The sequence below is a fragment of the Lucilia sericata genome, unplaced genomic scaffold (assembly GCF_015586225.1).
Source record: "Lucilia sericata isolate MDLA Ls3-8-SP2 unplaced genomic scaffold, ASM1558622v1 Contig000007F_arrow, whole genome shotgun sequence".
In the NCBI taxonomy this organism is placed as follows: domain Eukaryota; kingdom Metazoa; phylum Arthropoda; class Insecta; order Diptera; family Calliphoridae; genus Lucilia; species Lucilia sericata.
In genome coordinates, this window is record NW_023994048.1 from 1,559,675 (window position 1) to 1,586,701 (window position 27,027).

The 27,027-nt window shown below is 29.6% G+C and overlaps 1 protein-coding gene across 3 annotated transcripts in view; it reads right to left on the reverse strand.

The window, feature by feature from the left end:
* The window catches only part of LOC119602578 (putative uncharacterized protein DDB_G0282133), a 326,929-nt gene that overhangs the window by 178,825 nt on the left and 121,077 nt on the right, over positions 1-27,027 (reverse strand). The window contains exon 2 of one of the 3 annotated variants that reach the window (XM_037954186.1): positions 16,975-17,037. The exons of the other annotated variants lie outside the window; for them this stretch is intronic. The gene's annotated coding sequence lies outside the window, so the exon portion shown is untranslated. The remainder of the gene's footprint in view (positions 1-16,974; positions 17,038-27,027) is intronic. 3 annotated transcript variants of the gene reach the window in all.

The following is a 27,027-nucleotide window of genomic DNA, read 5'->3' on the forward strand; positions in this document are numbered from 1 at the left end:
ACAGCCGTTTACTTACGCCTGAAAAAGAAATATGTTGTTTTTGAACTTGCTAAGCTCATATTTTATATAAAAATATAGATGTATGTATGTGTGAAAGAAAAATGTGTATTTCTAAGTATCACATAGTGTTGTATTGTATATCCTCTTAGCGGTTTTGGGAAATGTCAAGTATTTATCCCTTATGATGCTTATACAGCATCTTTATACTTCTTATTTACAGTTTTGATTACAAACTTATATACATAAGTATTTTACGTTTATATACGAGGGTAATCTAATAAGAATTTTAGCTAAACAACATTTGCCATATTTACTTTTAAATACGTTTCAATATTTTCATTACTTAGCCATTAAATTGTTGCCATTTTATTAAATAAGAAAGTGAATATTTCTATATGCTTTACGTTTTAGATTTATTAATTTAAATCCTTTTTAAGCAAAAGAAAAACATAAGCATAAATATTTAAATGTGATTCGACTTTTCTCAAATTCTCTAGTTTTTATTTACAAAATCATGTAAATACATACATGTCTGTGTAGATTTAAAAAAATTGTTCAATATGTTTATACACTACACCACTTTAGTGGGAAGGGTATATTGGGTTTGTGCTGATGTTTGTAACGCACAATAAAATTGGTTCTATACCCATCTTAAAGTATACCAATTGGCTTATAATCATTATCAGAGTCGATTTGGCTATGCCCGTCAGTCTGTCCGTCTGTCTATCTGTCCGTCCGTCTGTTTATCTGTCCGTCCATGTAAACCTTGTGATCAAACGCAATTATGAAGATAATTCAATGAAATTCGGTACATGATCTTCTATTGTCCCAGGAACGAAGTTTATTGAAAATGGTTAAGAGCGGTCCATTATTTCACCTAGCCCCCATACAACCCGCCTTTTAAGTTCATAATTATGTCTAATATACTACTATCTCGACAAAAAGCTGTAAAACCAAGTTCTATACTAGCCTTAATAACCCTCATGAATTTTATAATTATAGGGCCTCATTTGACCCTAGTCCATATAAAAAGCCCCCTTCAAAATTTGACTTAAATGTCCACAATTTTATTCAACAGTAAATGGCTTAAGTCTATCTGAAACAAGGTACAATTCTACTTAAATGCTTTATTATGAAAATTAAATCATATTTTATTTTTGTAACATCGGCCTCGCCCGACTATAATTTCTTACTTGTTTTATAATTATAGTTTAAATTGGGTTATTTAAACATGATTATATGTAATTATGATAATACATACATATATATATAATAATACCCTGAAAGACCTACCCTACAGTTAGGTGCTTAAAATTAGTTGTTTGATATTTTAGCAGGATATCGTTTTACCTTCAGATACCAAAACCCTACAATATTTAAAAATGGCCAATTGGCACTAAATTGATTTATACAGATGGGTTTAATACAAGTCATACATGGAATTTTATCCAAAACGAATACATTGCAAAACTGCTGGGTGTACCTACTTATCTTTACTAATAAAATTACATACATATTTACACAAACATTTACAAAAGATTTCTCTAAGAAACTCTTACGCACTATGTTATCACGTAGATGATATGCTTAGAGATGATTTAACTCCCTTCAGACTTTTAACCGATTAAATATGGGTATATGTATACACGCATCCATTCACTCACACTTCCCTACAAGTATTCATATTAATTTTCCCCTTTGTCTGCTCGGGTGTAGATGTTTACTTTTAGTTTATTTTTTCACAACTCGGATACATATACATTTACATAAACACTTACATACGTAAACAAATATGAAATATGAGCCATCTATTTTATGATAAAAAAAAAAATTACAAAACAAAAGCATGAAAAGAAAATTGTCAAAGATAATGTTAACAGCGCAACAAAATGTAATATAAATTGTTTTTTATTAAATTATTGTTTATATTGAACGTTGAAAAGTTATAAAACAAAAATTGTTTTATATTTTATGTTAACGTGAAAGGAGGTGCGTGTGTGTGGTGTTCATTGAAGGAAGTGAGGATCTAACTATTAAGATATTGTCGATACTGCATATAAAACTACAGAATATAATTTTTAACATAACTAAATGACAATCGATATATAATTTTTTGTTTATAAAAAAGTAACTTTTCTCCCACGACAAAATATGTATATTATTGTTTGCTTGTCCTCTGCTGCACAATATATAGAACAGTTTCTGTATCCTTTCGCTAAAGCCCAAAATTATTGATTTAGAAATTAAACCTAATTTAATATAAATATTTGTTACCCTACACCACTGTAGTGGGGAGGGTATTACGATTTTTTTCTGATGTTTATAACACCCAAAATATACCTTAAAGTATACCAATCGGCTCAGAATCACTTTCTGAGTCAATTTAGCTATGTCCGTCTGTCTGCCTGTCTGTCTGTCCATCTATGTGTCCATGTAAAACTTGTTTGCACTCTAAAGGTCACAATTTTCAAGATAATAATGATGAAATTTGGCACATACTCTCCTTTTTTCCAAAGGACGAAGTTCAATAGGCTGGTTATAATCGGTCCATTATTTCGTATTGCCGCCATACAACTGTAAACCCCCACCCCGTGAAAAAGGCTTTTGAGGTCATAAAAAAATATTTGACCCTATCCCCCAGAAAATGACTTGATGGTTAAAATTCACATATAAACACTATTTTCGGCCATGCCCGACTATAAATTCTTACTTGTATACCTCAATTTACTTATCAAATACCTGAATAATATTCATATATTTCAATGGAATTTCAATAGAACTACAACTTTATTATAACACAAAGTTTATTTCACGAAATATGCTTAGCAGCTGTCGTAACATAGCATATCAATTACTATATTATATGTTTTTAACTATAACTATAGATTAAATAGCGGTCTACAACAAATAATTTTGAGAATAAACAGGAGGCACAATTGTCATATATTGCTACTTTTCATAAAGTATAGCTGTTAAGCTTCATTATTAAGCGATTTTTCATAATTTATCCGTCAATATCCCTACCTATTTCTAGAACTTAAAATACCTATGTGTATTATAGTATAATATTCATCATATCTTCCATCTTATACATTAATGAACTTAAGTAAACAAAACTAAAATGTTTAAAATTCTATTGAATTGTTTTTAACATACGCAAAGAACATTAATTTCAGAGAATTAATAAAGCAAGCTGATTTGATCGGAAAGGCTTTTATGCATATTGATTTCAAATTGTGTATATTTTCTTTTTTTTTAATTAACTAGAAAGGTATTTTAATTTACATTCATCATGTTTTGTATTTTTCAACAATTTTCTAAGAAAAATCTACATACAAAATCAATCGTATAGGATTTTTGTGAAATAAAAAAAAATATATATTTTCTTTTTTGCATTTTATTTCAATTTTACCTTTGAAAAATGAAAACAAGAATGGATTTTAAACATTCATTTCATTCTATTGTTCAACAATAAACGATTTTTATGCTAAGCCTTAAAGTATGCAAGGTATAAGTTTTATGGTAAGTAATCATAGTGTAGGAGTATATGTATGTAAACACTCAATAATACAGAGGGTGTTCATACGTTTACTATATTTGTAATGGTAGTAGGAAGGAGCCTTGAGTGTGTTGTTTGAATGGGTACATTGGTACATGTGCCAAGATTGTTAGGCATCTGCGTACCTATAAATTGGCAGTATATTACTTTTCAGTTTTTTTTATAGTCTCGTACTTTTTTTGTTCTTTTTTACGCTACGCATTGATGTTAAATTGTACGCCTTTGGCTTAAGGGGTTATAGTCATAAACTGTGTTGAGTTAGTATTTGTATTCGCTTGCATATATATTTTTTTATCGCAGCCATTTATAACTTTTTACGTAGATATTTTGTTGCTGCGTTTTTTCTTCTCGTTCGGTTGTACACCATTTGTCAGTGTAATAAAATCAGGCTCAAACCCTCAAATAAAAAAAGGAAATGTTAAATGTTGTTGCTGCTGCTGTGTGTTTGTATTGCAAAATAAATTGTTGTTTCGTTACTTACAAGTGTTTGAATAGCTACCTACTGAAAATCGTTTTTCTTTTTTGTAGTTTTTGAACATTTCGAATTTTTTCTTATATTTTTTTTTCTCTCTTGTATAAACATTGAACCATGTTTAGCATGCCAATTTTTTGATGATGTTTACAATTTCTATGCTGGTTTTTTCTCAATTCGTTATTTTACCGTTCGCCTAACTAGCAAAAGGTATTTATACGAAAAATCTACAGTAGTTCTGTGTTTTTTTTTTCTTTTTTCGTTTTTCTTATTATTATTTTTTTTAAGTTATTTAAGTTGTGTATTTATTTTCGTTTTAGCTTATTTGTCAGTCAAAATCTGATGTTCTTGTCCTTAAGTTTTTTTCAATTTCTTCTTTTACATTTTCCTTTATTTGTTGTTGATTTTGAGCGCTAAAGAAACATTTGTATATTTCTTAAATTGAAAACTTATGCAAAATATACGATTTGTTAGCCAACTAGAACATGTTTACTTTTCAATCATTTTACCCAAGTGATTTCTTACATGTTACTTGGTTATTTGGTTAAGGTTTTTTATGTACATATAAATATGTGTGTTAATTTATAAACTAGTTAACGTGAGAAACGTTTTATTAGCTAGTGATGTGAAATTATCCATATTTCCACTGAGATAAGTAATGATTGAAAAATGGTGTATTTGAAACTACGCGACGTATGAGTTTTATTTATTTTGGTAATGATGATCATCTAGACGTATGATTATTATTTTTATAAATGTAAAGTATACGCATTTAACGTAACGGTTTTGTTTTAGATGTGTTTATGTAATTCGCAGAAATATTAAAACATATAAAACATTACACGAGTTAGCATCCACCTTCTATGATATTTTCTGATATTTTGAATATGTTTTATTAATTTGATTGAATTTTTTATATATTCCCTGAATTCGGCCAAATTACATTCGTACAATTTCTAAATATTTGCAGAATGATGGAATTATTTGAACATAATTTTTAAAAGTTGTTTGTAATTCATTCTAACCGTTTGATCCTAAGCTACAACAGAATGAAATACTATAATGTACAATATATTAAAAAGCGCAAATTTAAAATAATAATAACACAAGCCAACGAAATGAAGGTTTTTTAAAACTTTGAAAAGCAATTGGACTATTTTTAATCTATTTTTAGCTGCTGAACCCCAATATGATATCTTTTTCAATCACCCACCATATTCTCGCAAAATGGCATTGAATATTTTGTTCATATATTAATTATATAATTATAAAAACATATTTATGTTTAAGGGTTAATTTGAATATTTTGGTGTCATTATAAATACAGATCTTCATTATATATTTATCATAAGTTTCATTGAAATCGGTTGAAAACAAAATAATATTTCTTTATTGTTTCAAGAGGATTTCCCAATATTGCATATTTTAAGTTTGACCTTCACAGTTTATGGGTTAACATTATACGATTTTACTAAAGATGTATATTTCCTATTATCTTGAATTATATATTCTTTCAAAGTTTTATATAAAATGAATAACAGTAAAGAATAATGCACGTTTTTCAATAAAAGTTACTAAAAATTGTTTTTTTCCGAAATTCTCAAAATTCAAATCGCAGGTACCGTTAATCTGTGAGAGACATCGACCAAATTTTTTTACTATTTTATTGCCTTTTTTATTGTCTGTAAGTCACATGGAGATTTTCTGAAAATTTAAAAATTTGCTTAACAAAATAGCTAAATGTTTGAAACTGGATTTTTGAAACTGCCGTCTGAAGGTTTTCCCATTTATGACTATACACCAAATACTAATGAGGACAAAACTCACATTTAAGTTAATAGAAATGTTTTAAACGTAACGACATAGTTGTATTAGAATATTTCCCTAAATTTTTTATTTTTTTTAATAAAAAAAAAACACTTACATGAGAAATACTTCTCATCCAAAAATAGAATTTAAGTTTTAAAATGTTTACAAAAACAATTTTCCAATTCAGAGCCGTGGCGCCACTAAGTTAACGTTATCCTATTGCCAGAAATTTTCCCAGAATGCATTTTTACAACTTTAAGTATAAGTCTAGAGGCAGACACAGGTACTATTCGCAATATCTGAAAAATTACAGAATTTTATATTTGGGTCTCAAGTATATAGTCGAAAGGACTATTTCCATATTCGGAATTAGCACACTAAATAATACTAGGATTTGTGAAAATTATTTTAAAAGTTTCTTTCATCGCTGGCCTGTGTAATATTACAAATCAGATTATCCTTGAGAATTAACTATATTTTTTTTACTATAAACCAACAAATTTTGTTTAGTCTGGTATTTTCTATATTGCAATATTATTCGTAAACATTATGAAATATTAAATTTTGTATGAAAATTTGTTTTGTAGAACTTTTATAATTTTATATTTAAAATAAAAGAATATACTATGCATTTGATTGAACAATGTGAGAAAATAAAAACCACAAAATAAAATGTAAAAACCAGCAGACCTTAATAACAGCTGACATGTCTCAAACGTATGCAGACATTTTTCTCCGAAGCAAAAAAAAGAACGAAATTTTTTAAACGCTTACAGAAAGAAGTTTGAGCGCAATATTCGGCTGGGTAGAATCTTTTCTACATATTATTCGCCATAATGTATTTTAGAAAATATTTCTTTAATTTTTTAATAAAAAACAGTTTTTTATTTTTGAAATTTGATTAAATTTAAAAAAAAAATATTTTTTTTTGAATTTTTTTGAAAAAACTAGTATTTTATTCGTTAATTGTTTCCGTCCCTGATTCTGGTTTTTAACTGTACACATCTTGTGTATAATAAAAGCATACAGAAATATATGTTATAAGTTTTTGTTTCCTAACGTTATATCTAGAACGTTATTTATGAACCGATTTTGAAGATTATCTTGGGGTCTTTGGAAAATTTATTCTAACAGACATATAGACAAACAAATAAATATTTGTATTATAGAAATTACAAACGAAATAACTTATTTATATTGTGTACCCTCTCACTAAGGTGAATGGTATAAAAAAATAATATTTTTAAGTCAAGTTAAAAATAAAAATAAAAAAATAAAATTGTACGTTTAAAACAGACACATGTCTGTACAGTTCGTTTAAATTGTAAAAAAAAATACATATTGAACATGTCTCATATTTTCCATTTTTTTTTTTTCTCTTATAAATTCATATCTCAGGAAAAAAAAGGAAACACAGTGTATCTTAAGAGGATATGCAATTGCTGGCATAAAAGTTTATCCAAACTATAGATATGTTGTGAGTATTCGAAATAATATTTATCAGTAAGACAAAAAGTGATAGCAATGAAAAAATCAATAAGATGAGCAGCGGCAGTCGTTTTTTTTTTTTCTTAACTAACGACACTTTCTGTCAGCGCAGTATTGTATGCATATCATTGTTATTAAATATAATTTTTTCTTTCTTTCAATAAAACTTCATTCGCGTATCGTAAGATGATTACTTTATACCATGCCAGTAAATATATGTGTGTCTTTCTTCATTTTACTTTTACCAAATATTCAATAAAATATTTGCATAAATTTATAAATATATACATTTTACAGTGACAGCGAATGAAATATTTATTCCAAAGGATGCTTAATTGTTTGCGAAGTTTTGATATAATAAACGCAAATTTGAAAAAGTCAAACTCTGAGATTATGTTATATTTTGCTAGAGGATTGACCCGAGTGGAATTCGAAACTATCCTTAAAATTTCACCATCACATCAAATCCATTTTTGAAATTTAAAAAAAATGTCTTTTATGGCCCTACAGGCTCAAATTATCGCAAATATATCAGCCTGAAAGACACTACAGTTGTTGGGAAGACCGTGGAGATTCTGGTGGCATATTCTCTCAGTAGGTTACCTCTACACCACTCGCTCCTAGAAGGAACTCTGACTTTGAAGACTCTATCAAAGTCCATGTGTGGGGTAATATAGTGGAATGGTTGGTTCAAACTTGGAGGTAACAAGTTTAGAATCTTAGCGTGTCCATATGTTCTTGGTCTCCAACTTCTGCTTCAAGCAGATATGGCCATTATATGCAGATCTACAGGTAGGATGTGCAATATAATATTCCGAGCTTATGTAGGTCTAGTTCTTAGAGCACCTGTTATTTCCAATGCATGCTGATCTCTGTACTTTGTATAACTGATCTACAACAAACTTCTTCTTAGTTGAAGTCCACCATACAAGAGATCCGTATGTAAGAATAGGACGTACTATAGCTATGTACATGCATTTAACTATGTTGGGACTAAGTCCCCATTTCATTCCTACGACAGGTAAAGTAGACGACCGTTGCCTTCTTGACTCTGTGCTGCATGATAATTTGTAGTCTAGAACAATTCCAAGATATTTAATTGAAAGAGCTAGAGAATTGAAATTTTCACAAATACATAAGTCTTATAGGTAAGCACGTTTTAGCAAGTGGGCTATGCGAAAACGTGCTTTAACAGTCATAACTGTTTTAAAAATGCGAGTATAGCGAAGAAATTCGATATAAATAAGTTTCATATAGGCCAAATTCTCTCTACCAAATTTTATGAGAATTGGTCTATAATGACCCTATTCCCATATAAAGTCCTCTCAAGAAAATGACTTTAACTCTTACTATACGAGTATAGCGCTGAAATTAGACATAAGTAAGTTTCTTACGAGCACAAATCTCTCTACCGAATTTTATGAGAATCAGTCCATAATGACTCAAACACACATTAGTGGCTTAAAAATGAGAGTATAGCTATGAAATTCGATATACAGTAGTATGTTTCTTACAAGCCAAAATCTCTCTACTGAATTTTATAATTGAGCTCGATTGACCGCCCATATACATAAATATGTTCATGGTTAATCCGAAAGGATTAAGCCACAATTGACTTAATCCCTATTTAAAATATCAACCTAATGTTTATAAGGGAGCATTCCATTTACGGCATACGATTTGATGGCGGGTATATAAGATTCGGCATAGTCGAATATAACGCTCTTACTTGTTTTCATTTAAAATTTGGAGAAGAAGTTTTGGTTCATATAGAATTGTTTAAGTCCAATTGTGGCTGATATAAAGATATAAAAAAAAGGATATAATAATATTACATTTAGTATAAGTAGTGAATTTTGCGTTATCAGTTATATTGTCGTACTACTTTCGATTACTCACTGTAAATTAACTTTTGCAAAATATGTTTGTATGACTGTTACCATTCACAATTTGACATGAATAAATAATTTTTTCATTTTTCTTTTTATCATATTTTACAGATATTTTCATTGCTGATGAATAGTAGTTCAATAAATATATTTTTCATAAAAAAAGAATTTTATAAACACTTATGAGTTTTATTATTATGCGTTTGTATAGCACAATTCATTTACAACCATAGATTTCTATAACTTTTTTATAATTTTTTATTATAAAAGTATATATGTATGTATTTTCTGGGTGCTAAATTTTAACCTTTTTTTTATATCTTTTTATACCCACCATCAAAAAAGATGGGGGGTATATTGTTTTTGTCATTCCGTTTGTAACACATTGAAATATTCGTCTAAGACCCATAAAAGTATATATATTCGGTGTCCTTATTAGATTCTAAGACGATCTAGCCATGTCCGTCCGTCTGTCCGTCTGTCCGTCTGTCTGTCTGTCTGTCTGTCTGTTGAAAACACGATAGAGTCCAAATGGAAGCAGCGAGCTGAAATTTTGCACAGATACTTTTAGTTGATGCAGTTTGTTTGGTATTGAAAATGGGCAATATCGGTCCACAATTTCGCCTAGCCCCCATATAAGGCCCCCTTCAGAAAATTACTTTATCGCTCATAACTTGCTAAGGGAAGAACCAATAGCGGTGAAATTTGGCACAAACATGTTTCATGGGAATCTCAATCTCTTTGTTATATTTTATAAGGATCGGTCCATAATTGACCCTACCCCCCATATAAAATCCCCTTCAGAAAATGACTTTATCGCCCATAACATGTTTTATGGGAACTTAAATCTCTCTGTAAAATTTTATAAGGATCGGTCCATAATTGACCCTACCCCCCATATAAAGTCCCCTTCAGAAAATGACTTTATCGCCCATAACTGCCTAAGAAAAGCATCAATAGCGGTAAAATTCGGCACAAACATGTTTTATGGGAACCTAAATCTCTTTGTAAAATTTTATAAGGATCGGTCCATAATTGACCCTACCCCCCATATAAAATCCCCTTCAAAAAATGACTTTATCGCCCATAACTGGCTAAGAGAAGCATCAATAGCGGTGAAATTCAGCACAAACATGTTCTATGGGAACTAAAATCTCACTGTAAAATTTTATAAGGATCGGTCCATAATTGACCCTACCCCCCATATGAAGTCCCCTTCAGAAAATGACTTTATCGCTCATAACTTGCTAGGGGAAGAACCAATAGCGGTGAAATTCGGCACAAACATGTTTTATGGGAACCTAAATCTCTTTGTAAAATTTTATAAGGATCGGTCCATAATTGACCCTACCCCCCATACAAAATCCCCTTCAAAAATGACTTTATCGCCCATAACTGGCTAAGAGAAGCATCAATAGCGGTGAAATTCGGCAAAAACATGTTCTATGGGAACTTAAATCTCACTGTAAAATTTTATAAGGATCGGTCCATAATTGACCCTACCGCCCATATAAAGTCCCCTTCAGAAAATGACTTTATCTCCCATAACTGGCTAAGAGAAGCATCAATAGCGGTGAAATTCGGCACAAACATGTTCTATGGGAACATAAATCTCTTTGTAAAATGTTATAAGGATAGGCCCATAATTGACCCTACCCCCCATATAAAGTCCCCTTCAGAAAATGACTTTATCGGCCATAACTGGCTAAGAGAAACATCAATAGCGGTGGAATTCCGCACAGACATGTTTTATGGGAACGTAAATTTCTTCGTAAAATTTTATAAGGATCGGTCCATACTTGACCCTACCCCCCATTTAAAGTCCCCTTCAGAAAATTACTTTATGGCCCATAACTGGCTAAGAGAAGCATCAATAGCGGTGAAATTCAGCACAAACATATTTTATGGGAACATAAATCTCTTTGTAAAATTTTATAAGGATAGGCCCATAATTGACCCTACCCCCATATAAAGTACCCTTCAGAAAATGACTTTATCGCCCATAACTGGCTAAGAGAAGCATCAATAGCTGTGAAATTCGGCACAAACATGTTTTATGGGAATATAAATCTCTTCGTAGAATTTTTTAAGGATCGGTCCATAATTGACCCTACCTCCTATTAAGTCCCCTTCAGAAAAGGACTTTAATGCTCATATCTACCTTAAGAAGCATATGCATAACAATAAAATTCGACATAAAAAAGTTTTATAGGAACTAAAATCATTTTCTTAAATTTTATGAGGATGTGTCCATAATTGACCCTAACCCCATAATAAGGTCTACTTTATACAATGACTTTAACGCTCATTACTGACTCAAAAATGTAAGTACAGCGGTAAAATTATACATAAACAAATTTCGTGCGAGCCAAAACCTCTCTATCAAATTTTATAAGGATCGGTCTTTATTGAAATCGGTCTATAATTGATTCGCTCCAGAAAATCACTTAAACGCTCATGTGTGACTCAAAAGTTCTTCCAAATTTCGGTAGTTTTATAGGAACTAAAATTTTTCAACTGAATTTGATGAAGATCGGTCGATAACTATCGAACCCCCATTTTCGGCTTTCTTCAGAAAATTACTTTAAACCTCATGACTGAATTAAAAATACGAGTACAGCGACATTAGATACAAACAATTATTGTATAAACCGACAAGGATAGGTCCATAATTGACTCTACCCTCCATATAACCACTCTTACAAAAAAACAGTTTTTGGTTATAAATATTGGGCCAAACAAAATTAATATTTTTAATTCGGAATAGCACGGTCCATGCTTAAGCCCTTGGCCCTCTTCCAAATATGTCCCTGATGTTCATATTAATATCAACATATGATTCAAACTAGATCGATAATATCAAAATTTATTAATAAGGATGATTTGATGGTGGGTATATAAGATTCGGCATGGCCGAATATAACACTCTTACTTGTTATATGAGTGTATGTATTTATTTATGCAGATGCCATTCCTTACCAGCCTTCTGATAGATTTGCTACTCCACATGAACGCTTGTTGTTTCATTTCTTTATGTTATAAGTTTATGTTTTATATTATTTCTTATTTCTGTGAAAATAAAACAGCATATTTTCTTTAAAAGAATAAGTAATAATCGTAATTCGTGAATTTCTTTCTATGATGTTTTCTTTTACTCACATTTTTGTGTATTCTCCGATATCAAACTGTTTTAGTGTTGTAATGAATGAAATAATGCGTATATTTTTTCTAGTATTGTAAAAAGCTTTTGAAAAAAAAATCAATTTGTTTTATTAAATATATAAAAAGAAAGGAAATTGATTTGTTAAAAGAAAAACAGAAAAAATACTTACTTTTTATTATTAATATTTTATCACAGAGAATATGTTTGATGGCATCTAAGGATTTCTTTAGAAATATAGTTTTGTAAAATTAAATTAAATTTATTTATGAAAATTTTTATTGGAAGAACTAGTCGTAGTTTATTATTTTATTATGATTTTTAAAAAAATAAAAACCTTGAACTTTGAAATGAAAATTAATAATTTTTTGTTTGTAAATTTATAATTTTTTCTTTTTGTTTTTCATATTAAAACACATTCTAGTATATAATAGAAGTAAAATTTTAAATTTAAAACATATTGCTGTTGCTCAGTCTATTTATTTAAATTTCACATTTGTATGTTCATATGTATTTATGGTTTAACAATATTCTCTGTAAAAGAAAATTTTCAAAAATACTTCAATTATAAACATTAAGTTTTACAACAATGAATTTTAAAATATGACAATTACTTTTTTCTGCATTTCTCCAAAAAAAAAAAAAAAAAATTAAAATCACAGAATATATGTATGTACGTTAAGTTTTATTCAAAATATTTTCCACATTCAAGAAGACAACTTGCATGTTATGGTAAAAATACAAATATACATAAGTACTTATATCTATATAGACTGACAGGCAATTGTGAAAAATTTTCTTGCATGATTTTATCTACTCCTCATACATACTCATCTACACTTGCTTGCATCTAGATGGACTTAAATTATCCTTTCACATTCATATACATACATATGTATAATATATGAACATATATACAACATAAATGATTGAAGTATATTTCTGCTTGAAAGGATGTGGCAAAAAATGACAGAGAGAGGAGAGTATCAAAAAATTTATATGTATATGCTGCAAAGAAACGTCCATCATACGTGCTAAAACTTTATTGAGTATATTCAATTTTCCATAGACATATTGATCAGAGGCAAAACTGAACGAAGCAAAAAAAAAAAAAAAAAACTTGAAATCAAAATCATGAAGAAAAATCATTATCGTTTTGTAGTGTAGTAGAATGTTTGGCCATACATACATATATTCATATGTGTATATATACGAATAAGTTGGAAAAGTTTCTTTGAGGAAGAATTGAGACATTTTAAAGGTTATAGACTAGTATTGTAAACTGCATAATTATGAGAGTAAAAATAATAGCTTTATTCACAGTCATATATATTGGTTTTGTTACTCCCACTTAAATTTATCAATTTATCTAACAATTAAATTTGCGGCCAAAATATAAGAGATTGGAAACAGTGACATTTGTACTACCAACAATTAAGTGTATAATTTGGATAGAAATTTTCAGATTGCCTTCCTATACTCTCTCTTTTTAAGCATGTAGTAAAAATATTAGGGTGTTTTTAACCCGTGCTTGAATTATTGACTTCTTTAAAAATCCACATCTAAGACGATCGAGCTATTTACGTTCTACTGTTTCTCTGTTCGGCTGGCTCTTTAATAGAGAGTCCTGAGGAACAAACTTTGTTAGGAAACTCATATAGTAATACCTCTCAGTCGATACAGAGCAAAATCAAAAATATTTTTATACCCTACAACACTTCAGTGGAGAGAATATATTGGGTTTCTGCTGATGTTTGTAACGCACAATAATATTGGTCCTATACCCACCTTAACCAAACTTGTAATCAACTACAAGTTGATTTTTACAATTTTGAAGATAATTCAATGAAATTTGGTACATGATCTTCCATTGTCCCAGGGACGAAGCTTACTGAAAATGGTTAAGATCGGTCTATTATTTCACCTAGCCCCCATACAAATGTAACCCCTTCTAAAACTTGTAATCAAACTATAGGTCTCAATTTTGAAGACAATTCAATTAAATTTGGCACATTCTATGGTATAGAAGATGAAGCCTATTTTAAAATGGTTAACATCGGTTAATTATTTCACCTATCCCACATACAACTAAACCCGCCGAATAGACTTTTTAAGTTCATCATGTCTAATATACTCGTGTCTCGCTTCCAAAGTTTGACTTAAATGTCCACAATTTTATTGAACAATAAATGGCTTTAGTATATCTGAGGCAAGGTATAATTCAACTTAAATACTTTATTATGAAAACTAAATCACATTTTACTTTTGTAGCAGATGTAGGATATCATATGGTCGGTCTCGCCCGACTTTTATTTATTTCTAACTTGTTTTAGAATGGTTTTCAGTGCCATACTAGCGATTGAAAATCCTGACCTCAGTATAATTTATGAAAAAAATATCTGCAATGTTTTTGAAATAGGTCTCAAAAATTAGCTAATTTTGAACTGTTTACGGGAAAAGTAATTTTAAAATTTTTTAGGATATTTTGGTCTGGGTTTGAGAGGCATATTTTCTACTTTTACTTTCGCTTTTTATCGAAATAAGTGTAAAAATTGTCGTAATTTTTAGGTTATACAATAAAAAATATACTTGGTTTCGTCAATTTCAGAATTGTTTGAATTCTTTTGGAATTTATATGCCGTATATCTATATATATATAAAAATGTGTGTTTATTTGTTTGTGGGTTTGTTTGTTTGAAGTCTATAGACGACTAAACGGCTGGACCGATTTTCTTGAAATTTAAACAGTACCTTCCTGTATATGTGGAAGGAACTATAGGCTACTTTTTATTTTAAAATTTCAAGTAGGCGAGTTGCCACGCCTACTTATTTAATAGCTATTAAAAGTCATCTTGGAAACGGGAAATTTTGCACAGACAAATTTGACATCTATAAGAATATTTTTTAATGTTTTGACAAAATGGGCGGAATGACTATGGTGGGCGTGGCACCTTCCATATTAAGAAAATTAATATTAAATTAAATTTTAAATCAGTATATCTCGGAAAATGTAACAGTTAGAGCCCTCAAATTTGGTCGTGGCACCTCCTTAATTAAATACATAAATTCGTTTATCTTGGAAACTATTAGAGTTAAAAGCTTCCAATTTTGCAAGAAGAACTTTAGCATCCATGGAAATATTTTGGGTAATAAATTGGCGGACTACCAATGGGGGGAGCGGCACCCCAATTAAATACAACAAAATATTTTATCTAAGAAACTAATAGAACTAGATTCCTAAAATTTTGCAAAAAGGACTTTCATATTCATCTGAATATTTTGGGGGAAAAAAAGCGGACTTTCATCAGGGGGTGGCTTGTGACTCCCATATGAATTATATAGAAAAATTTGTATATCTGAGATACTGTAGAAGCTAGAATCTTCAAATTTTACATGAAGAACTTTGACATTCATGTGAACATTTAGAGAAAAATTGGCGGATTTTTAATGGAGGGATTGGCCCCTCACATATTAATTAAATTCGGAAAAATTGGTGAACTTGCAATAATTTGAGTGGCATCTCTCATGTGTAAGTGGTTTTTTTGCTTTTAGTGTAACAAAGCACACTGGGTATAGCTAGTAATGAAATAAAAGTGTCGTTTTGTAAATTTTTAAACCAATTTCGAATAGATTGCATACAATTTGTTTAACATATCATACTAGCTGGTAGGGAACTGAGACCCTTTTTAAAAAAACATTTTTTTACTATTTAGTACATTAATAATGCATCGTTTGAGATGTATTTATACAAAAAAGTAGTCCACTGGACACCCTACCGTATAAGTGTAGGGAAATTACTGTGTTGACGCAAACTAGAAATTTATCCTATAGCTTCTAAATACTATTTTTTATTGATTGTTTGGTATTGAAAGTGGGCAAAATTGGTCATTTTCGCCAGGAATACAGAAACTTTTAGAATCACTTTAAGAATCACTTTAGAATCACTTTCTTTAGCGTTCATAACTAAAAAAAGGTCTATAAATAAAAATGCCTCCCTAATATATCAGCTTGAATACATTCATCTATATATAAAACGTTAAAAAATTGAGTTGTAAGAAGAAAATATTGGAAATATAATTTTTTATCTTTTTTTTTCTCCAAACATTGTTGTTGAACGGAATCTCAATATAGCAGAGTATAAGAACGTGAATACATAGATATGTACATATGTATGTGCATAGGTATGTGCATTACAACGATGATGCCATTAAGCAAATTAACATGTAACATGTCGTGTCTGTGAGAAGCTGCTCCAGCAACTAACTAAAGGTTTTTTTGCCTTAATTTTTTTTCTGTTTTCTGTATTTTTTGGAAGACTATTACTTTTGGCCAGCAGCAAATAGTACAACGACTGGTTATAAATTTTAACTAAGCCAATATAATTGAATTAAATCCTGTGTAAATACTGTCAAGAACGAAAAAAAAAAAAGAAAATACAAAAAAGCAAAAGAAAAAGTACCAACGAAATGTTCATTAATTATGATAATGCCATTTATTGGTAGATACAATTAATATTTCAGCTATAATTTAAGAATATGTTAAATATAAAAAATTGGACATGAAATACGATATGGAACTCTGAATTCAAAACAAATACCACAAATTCAAAACTGCAAACATTAACAATCAACAAATTTGTCATGTGTATGTAATTAATATACTTACAGTTTTCCGAAATTTAATTTTTAAAACGAGACACAAAAAGAATAAACAAAAGAATTAAATTTAATAATTCAAGTAATAAATATAAAATGTACAATATATAAATCCCACACATATAAAATAATAGCTGTACTTATGATATCGATTGCCTTTAAATCATAGGAGACCTAATTTTCAAATCAACATTAAATAAAAAATAAAATAAAAGTAAAAATTGAAGAGCAAAAATCTCTAGAGTATAGAAATTCACTTGTAGTGGCAAAGGTATAAAAAACGTTGTGTTCAAGCAATGAAGAGTAAAATACAAAACTTTCAACTAAATGTTGCAGTAAAAATATTAAAAAAATCATAAATACTAAAAAGTAAAAAATATGTGAAATATTCTTACAGCACAGACAAATATTTATGAATGTTAAAAAAAAGTTTTGAGAGTATGGTGATGTTTTAAAAAATTTTTGGCGCCAGGTACTTATTATTTATTTATCACATAAATTTGCAAGGTATTCTAAAACGAAATATTTTTGGTTGAAAAATATATTATTTGCATTAGCTTTAAAATATAAGTTTGTTAAAAAAAGGCAAAAAAAAACTTTATAAAAAGTTAAAATAAACAAGACAAAAAGTGTGAAAGTAAGCAAATAGTTGAAAAGTTAATTTTTTTGCAAAATCTAAAGGGAATAACAAAATATTTAAATAAATATTATTGAGTAGAGCAATTAAATTTTTCATTTAAAATTAATGTTATCGTTAGCTTAACGATACAAATTTTTTAGTTTCATGGATATTTGGCTTTGGTGGTAATGGAACCATTTCTCATCGCAATTAATGATTTGGTGATCGTTATTCATGGGCACTCGCTTGCCTTTAAATGTTTTGAAATTGATGCTTGAGCAGAGTTATCTTGTTGAGTTTGACAATAATTTTTATTGGGTAATGTATCAAATATTTAGTCTCGAAATTTTTTCCTTGGCCAAAAATTAAGAACTTTTGATTAAAATGTTTCACTTAAAAGTCTTTCTTTAAAAAAATATTAAAAACCAAATTTTTTATACCCACCATCAAAAACATGGGGGTCTATTGATTTTGTCATTCCGTTTGTAACACATCGAAATATTGGTTATACACTCACAAAATATTATATATTCTGGGTGCTTATTAAATTCTAAGACGATTTAGCTAAGTCCCTCCGTTTGTCTGTCTGTTGAAAGCAGGATAGAGTCCGAAAGGAAAGAGCTAGGCAGCTGAAATTTTGTACAAACATTCTCTATTGCTTCAGTTTTTTTTTTGGTATTGAAAATGGGAAATATCGGCCGATGTCTTAACCGAGACCCATACAAATGGCCCCCCGGAATAGAGTTTAAGAAGACATAATAAATATAGAGACTAAATTCGACATAAATAAGTTTCTTATGACCAAAAATCTTTCTACCAAAATTTATAAGGATCGGCTAATAATTAACCCTACCCCCCATATAAGGTCTCCGTCAAAAAATGACTTTAACGCTCATTACTGACTTAAAAATACGAATATAGCACCGAAATTTGACATAAATAAGTTTCATATAACTCAAAATTTCTCTACCAAATTTTATAAAGTTCGGCCCATAATTCACCTTACCCCTCATATAAGATCCCTTCAGAAAATGACATTAACGCTCATTACTGTCTTAAAACTATAAATATAGCAACAAAATTCGACACAAATAATTTTTATATGACCCAAAATATTTCTACAAATTTAATGAGAAAGACTTAAACGCTTAAAAAATATCATTATATTTGTAATGGGGATCGGTTCAAAATTGCCCCTTCCACCGAATTAAAAATACCAGTACAGAGAAGAATTTCGGCATAAGCAATATATATAACATATTGTATATAATCCAGAATTCGTCTACCAAATTGTATAAGGATCGGCTGCAGTTTTATATGAACAAAAATCACTCTATAAAATTTTATGAGGAACGGTCCATAATTGAACCTAACCTTCATATATAAGGCCACCTTCAGATAGTTACGAGATCTCTGTACTCGTAACTTTCGACATAAAAAAGTTTTATAGGAGCATAATTCTACATTCCATAATTCTTATGTCTGTCCGTCCGTCCGTCTGGCTGGCTGTGTATGTAAACCTTGTGCGCAAGGTACAGGTCGCAATTTTAAAGATAATTGGATGAAGTTTGGCACACAGTTTTGACCCAATGACGAAGCCTATTGAAAATGGTTCAAATCGGTCCAATATTTCACCTAGCCCTCATACAACAGAAACCCCCGAAAAGGGCTTCTGAGCTCATAAATATGTTAAATATACCAGTATATCGATAAAAAGCGGCACAACTAAGTTTTCTACAAGTCTGGATGACCTCGCCATAAATTTCATGAAGATCGGGCCTCATTTAGCCCTAGCTCCCATACAAAGTCCCCTTCAGAAAATTACTTGAATGCCCAAAATTAAAATATAAACACAAATATCGCGATGAAATTCAGCACAAATATTATATAAATATAAATACATTCACAAAACTTTATCGGGTTTGGTCAATATTTGCCCCTAGCCCCCCATATAAAGCATCTTTCAGAAAATTAGTTTTTCATCCATAAATTGCTTAAATGTATCGAAACAAGGTAATATTGAAGATAAATTCATTATTATGCTAAATAAATCATATTTAATATTCATAACTGGTGTAGGGTATCATATTGTCGGTCACGCCCGACTATACTTTCTTACATGTACTTATTTAAAAATACGAGAATAGCGATAAAATCTTTCAACCGAATATTACGACGAGCGATCCATAATTGACCCTACCGCCCATATACTTATGTTTTGTTAATTCGAATGAGCTTGGTCCATAATATAACACCCAATATAACACTCTTACTTGTTTTATTTTAGTTTCGCCTATTACGATGAAAATTAGATTTATATAAAGCATTTTTTACTAATCAATTTACCATAACAATACATTTCAATCATTTAAAGCTAAAATAAATGGTACAAGAAATATAAATAAAATAAAACCACTTAATTTACTCAAAGCCTTTTAGATAAATTTAGGTCAACAGTTCATTTAATTACGCGATTACTTTTTTTTATATATACAAATTTATATAAATATTTATATAATTAAAACATAAAAAATATATTTATGAAAAATGCAGACATACATATAAATACATATTTAATTTAACTATTATCTATAATTCATTTTCTCATTTGATGTGAGTAACAAAAAAAAAGTGCAGTATTTTTAACATAAAAATAAACCTCATTCTCATATTTTTAGTTACTTCCCTTTGGCGCTTTATTTTCAATTTTAAAGCAGTGAAGCATGAAAACTATATTTTTTACGCTAAAAAAAATATTTAATAGATTTTCAATTCACTTTTTATGTTGTGCATATAAAAAAACACGAGCTTTATTTTTAAGTATTTGTTTAAAAAGTCAAGAAAAATAAAAACAGAAAATAACATCTTGGCAACAGCTTTAGTTCATGCAAAAAAATCATAAAAATTTTACTGAAAATTTTTGTTATAGAGAAATTTATTGCAACAGCACAAGTTACTTTCACATCCGCAATAATTTTCTTTGAAATTGTTAGTTTTTTATAGAATCTAGTTTTATTATTGCAGTTTTTTATTTCATGAAAATAATAACAAATAATGTTAAAAATTTAAAAAATTTAAATTTACAAAAACTAGACTAAATTCTGCTAGCTATACAAATATTAACATATTATATTATATACATATTTCTTACTACTACCTGTTGTCTTTTAGTTTGAATTGTACCAACATCTGACATTATTCTATAAAAATTACAAACTTTTATAAACCATAGTAAAAGTCTAATACATAAAAATATACAATTAAATATAGAATATTTTTTATGTTTGTTTTTGGAATAATAAAAAAAGTATGACACATTATTTTTTTGTTCATAATTTTTACTTTTTTTTATTATGCACATTTGTCTAAAGTTTTTTATAGTTGTAACAAAAATATACTATATAAATATATTTTTTTAACAAATATTGTCAAAAACTTTATTAGTTTTTGAATTGTTCCCTAATGTAGCTTTTACCCAAAAACGCCAAAACTTTTATGTTTTTGTCGCTTTTATAAACTCACAAAACTATTTTCTTAAGGTACTACATGAATGTTCTCAGCAACAGTTTATGGGTGATTTTTTTTCATTATTTTATATATGTATGTATGTATATGTATTTTTTTTACTAAAGCAACGCATTATATATTTTCCTTTAAAAGGGAAATAGCAAAGAAGGAAATGCGAAAAGCAAAACTTTTTCTATGACAGTACGCGTTTTTACGTGGTACAGTTTTTGTTTTCGTTTAAGTTTTAGAAGAAGGAAATAAAAACAAAAATTTAATAAAAAGAAAAACTTCTCGAAAAAATGAACAAAGAAATCATGTTGCTAAAATCTGGGTACTTTCTAAATATGTATGTACATATATAAAACTTTAAGTATTAAAAATATAAAAAAACATGTTTAAAATGCTCTTAATAAACATCATAAAGTTTAAGACTCAAATATTGTTATTATTTTAAGGTACATATCTCTAGAGAAATGCTGTTAGAAATGTCTTTTTTCATTGTTAAAATGTCAAAATGTTCGAAATAAAATAATACAATACAATTGATAAAGATCTAGAAACTATTTTATCTAAAAATTGCTTCAAATAATTGGCTGGTCAAATGTCACAAATTCTTATAGAGTTAATAAAAAAATCCGTATCAACTGGGACAACCATTGCTATTGTTATATCCCCTAATAAAAAGCAAAGATAAGGAAATTTAATATTGTCCTTTCTTACACTTATTAATTATACCCACCATCAAAAAAATTTGGGTCATATATTATTTTTGTCACTCCGTTTGCAACACATCGAAAAATTCGTCTAAGACTCATAAAAGTATATATATTCGGGGGCCTTATTAGATTATAAGACGATCTAGCCATCTCCGCCCGTCTGTCTGTCTGTCTGTTGAAAACACGACAGAATCCAAACGGGAGAATAAAAGTCCAATTTCTGGCTAAACGGAAGACCCTAGGGCAAAAAGGATTAAAATCTGTGATCACTTTTATACCCCACCAAACATCAATTTTTTGGTGAAAACATAAAAGTCCATTTTCCGGCTAAACGGAAGGCCCTAGAGCAAAAAGGATTAAAATCTGTGATCACTTTTATATTCCACCAAAATACGATTTTTTTGTGAAAACATAAAACTCCATTTTCTGGCTAAACGGGAGGCCCTAGGGCAAAAAGGATTAAAATCAGTGATCACTTTTATATCCCACCAAATATCGATTTTTGGTGAAAACTTTAAAGTCAATTTTCTGGCTAAACAGAAGGCTATAGGGCTAAATGGATTAAAATCTGTGATCACTTTTATATCCGACCAAAATACGATTTTTAAGTGAAAACATAAAAGTTTATTTTCTGGCTAAACGGAAGGTCCTAGGGCAAAAACGATTGAAATCTGTGATCACTTTTATATCCCACAAAATATCGATTTTTTGCTGAAAACACAAAAGTCCATTTTCTGGCTTAACGGAAGGCCCTAGGGCAAAAACGATTAAGATCTGAAATCACTTTTATATCCCACCAAATATTGATTTTTTGGTGAAAACATAAAAATCCATTTTCTGGCTAAACGGAAGGCCCTAGAGCAAAAACGATTGAAAGATGTGATCACTTTTATATCCCACCAAACATAAAAGTTTATTTTCTGGCTAAACGGAAGGCCCTAGGGCAAAAAGGATTATGATCTGTAATCACTTTTATATCCCACCAAATATCGATTTTTTTGTGAAAACATAAAAGTCCATATTCTGGCTAAACGGAATGCCCTAAGGAAAAAAGAATTAAAATCTGTGATCACTTTTATATCCCATCAAATATCGATTTTTCTTTGTGAAAACATAAAAGTCCATTTTTTGGCTAGACGGAAGGCCCTAGGGCAAAAAGGATTAAAATCTGTGATCACTTTTATATCCCACCAAATATCGATTTTTTTGTGAAAACATAAAAGTCCTTATTTTGGTTAAACGGAATGCCCTAGAGCAAAAAGCATTAATATCTGTGATCACTTTTATATCCCACCAAATACCGATTTTGTTAGTGAAAACATAAAAGTCCATTTTTTGGCTAAACGGAAAGCCCTAGGGCAAAAAGGAATTAAAATCTGGGATCACTTTTATATCCGACCAAAATACGATTTTTTTTTTTTGTGAAGACATAAAAGTCCATTTTTTGGCTAAACGGAAGGCCCTAGAGCAAAAACGATTGAAATCTGTGATCACTTTTATATCCCACCAAATATCGATTATTTGGTGAAAACATAAAAGTCCATTTTCTGGCTGAACGGAAGGCACTAGGGCTAAAAGGATTAAGATCTGTAATCACTTTTATATCCCACCAAATATCGATTTTTTTAGTGAAAACATAAAAATCCATTTTCTGGCTAAACGGAATGCCCTAAGGCAAAAAGAATTAAAATCTGTGATCCAATCAAATATCAATTTTTTCTTTGTGAAAACATAAAAGTCCATTTTTTGGCTAGACGGAAGGCCCTAGGGCAAAAAGGATTAAAATGTGTGATCACTTTTGTATCCCACAAAATATCGATTTTTTTGTGAAAACATAAAAGTCAATATTCTGGCTAAACGGAATGCACTAGAGCAAAAAGCATTAATATCTGTGGTCACTTTTATATCCCACCAAATATCGATTTTTTTAGTGAAAACATAAAAGTCCATTTTTTGGCTAAACGGAAGGCTCTAGGGCAAAAAGGATTAAAATCTGTGATCACTTTCATATCCCACCTAATTACGATTTTTTTTGTGAAAACATAAAAGTCCATTTTCTGGCTAAAGGGAAGGCCCTAAGGATCTGTGATCACATTTAAATCCCACGAAATATCGATTTTTTTTGGTGAAAACATAAAAATCCATTTTCTGGCTAAACGGAAGGCCCTAGGGCAAAAAGGATTAAAATCTGGGATCACTTTTATATCTCACCAAAATACGATTTTTTGTGAAAACATAAAGTCCATTTTCTGGCTAAACGGAAGGCCCTAGGGCAAAAAGGATTAAAATCTGTGATCTCTTTTGTTTCCCACCAAAATATGATTTTTTTGTGAAAACATAAAATTCCATTTTCTGGCTAAACGGAAGGCTCAGGGCAAAAAGGATTAAAATCTGTGATCACTTTTATGCCCACAAAATATCTATTTTTTTGTGAAAACATAAAAGTCCATTTTTTGGCTGAACGGAAGGCTCTAGGGCAAAAAGGATTAAAATCTGTGATCACTTTTATGTCCCACCAAATATCGATTTTTTTGTGAAAACATAAAAATCCATATTCTGGTTAAACGGAAGGCCCTAGGGCAAAAAGGATTAAAATCTGTGATCACTTTTATATCCCACCGAATATCGATTTTTTTTTTTGTGAAAACATAAAAGTCCATTTTCTGGCTAAACGGAAGGCCCTAGGGCAAAAGGGATTAAAATCTGTGATCACTTTTATATCCCACCAAATATCGATTTTTTGTTGAATCGGTATTAATCGCACTTGATATAAATTTAAAAAATCTTTTAATCTCATTGCGTTGGCAAAGAGTATTTCATTTCACTATTTTGTACAGACAATCAGCTTAAACAAGTGCATAATTAATATTAACCTGTTTTTATTATACATATAATAGTATTCCATTGGGAGTATATTAAATACTGTCCTATTTACAATTCCCTTTTAAAAACAAAGACAAATATTAAGCTTATTAAAAACCAGGCAAACATTATAGACAGATTAAGATTTAGAAGCAAATGTTTGTTTTGTGTATCACTGTTATCATTTCTATGGCACTGCCTTTTTATACCCTACACCACTTTAGTGGGGAGGGTATATTGGGTTTGTGCTGATGTTTGTAACGCACAATAATATTGCTCCTATACCCACCTTAAAGTATACCAATACCTCAGAATCATTTTCTGAGTCAATTTAGTAAACCTTGTAATCAAACTACAGGTCGCAATTTTGAAGATAATTCAGTGAAATTTGGCACACGATCTTCTATACTATCAGAGACGAATTCAATTGAAACTGGTTAAAATCGGTCCATTATTTCACTTAGCCCCCATACAACTGAACCGGACTAATAGGGCTTTTAAATTCATAATTATGTTTAATATACTCGTATCTCGACAAAAAGCTGCAAAACCAAATTTTATACTAGCCTTGATGACCCTCATGCATTTTTTAATTATAGAGTCTCATTTGACCATAGCCCCTATACAAAGCCCCTTCAAAATTCGACTTAAATGTCCACAATTTTATTCAACATGGCTTAAGGATATCTGATGCAAGGTACAATTCAACTTAAATGCTTTATTATGAAAACTAAATCACATTTTTTTTTGTAGCTGCTACCGGAGACGAAGCCTATTGAAAATGGTCAACATCGGTCCATTATTTCACCTAGCCCCCATACAACTGAACTGGACTAATAGGGCTTTTAAGTTCATAATTATGTTTAATATACTCGTATCTCGAAAAAAGCTGCAAAACCAAGTTCTATACTAGCCTTGATGACCCTCATGAATTTTTTAATTATAGGGTCTCATTTGACCATAGCCTCCTTCAAAATTCGACTTAAATGTACACAATTTTATTCAACAATAAATGGCCTAAGTATATCTGAGGCAAGGTACAATTCAACTTATATGCTTTATTATGAAAACTAAATCAAACTAAACATTTTTTTGTAACAGGTGTAGGGTATTATATGGTCGGCCTCGCCCGACTATAATTTCTTACTTGTTTATTTCTCATTTTCTATTTTAAATACAGAAAATTCTTCTCATGCGTAAGCGAAAAAAGAACTTTTGTTGATCTGATTTTGTGCTTTTTCTTTTTAGAAACTAAATTGAATTAATGTGGTAATTAGTGCAGGCATCTAAAGCACACATACATATATATTATATTATATGTTTTCTAATACATGCACACAATAATATGTATAGAAAAAAAAACTATGAAATAGAACTACAACAACTGGTTTAGAAAAAAGGAGCAAACAAAAAAATTGAAGTATATTCAAGAACATAGAAAATTTTTCTCTGTTATGTATGTATTTATCCCAATTGCGAATATGTATATGTATGTATGTATGTATATTTTTTCACTTTAACACTATTTCTTTGAAAATGTAGTTGTGTGAATGTTTTTGTTTGATTTTTTTCACTAATATTATTATTTCTGTCTTATTTTTTTGTATTACTATTAGATTTATTTAGTTTGGCATGATTAATGCGCATAAATTAATTCAATTTAATGGAATTCAAAGAGATTTCTTTAGATTTATATCAAAAACATACACTAAATAAAACATAGACACAGACAGAAAAAATAATTAAATACATTATATTTAAGTAGAGAAAGAAAAGTAATAGTTATCATGTGGCCAGTCTGCAATGATTATGTATTTACTTATTGGAGGGTAATATGAAAAAAAAAATTACATAAGCAAATTTTGGTTATTTTATAGGATCAAGACAACACTCATACATACATAGTATGTATATCTAAGGTCAGTTTTATTAACCGCCTAAGTTGTGTTAACAACGAATATAAGAATTCTCTTTTACTTCTACAAAGCTTTTAGAGTATGTATTTTCTAAAAATCTACTTTTTTCGCAAGTAAGATTTTCTAGTTAGGCTGTAATTGCTAGTGGCCACAGATCTAATACTGTATTATAATTATGCTATATATATTCAGTTAATCCTAATGAATTTTTGTTAATGTATTTATTTACGTTTGTAACATGACTTTTTATATGTACTTTTTTTTATAATATTAAGATAATTTTCTTCCAATTTTCTTTTTAGCTAAATTCACACAAATTTACCAACTCACTGTAGGGTATTTAAAAACTTTCCAGATATGTACATAAATAAAACA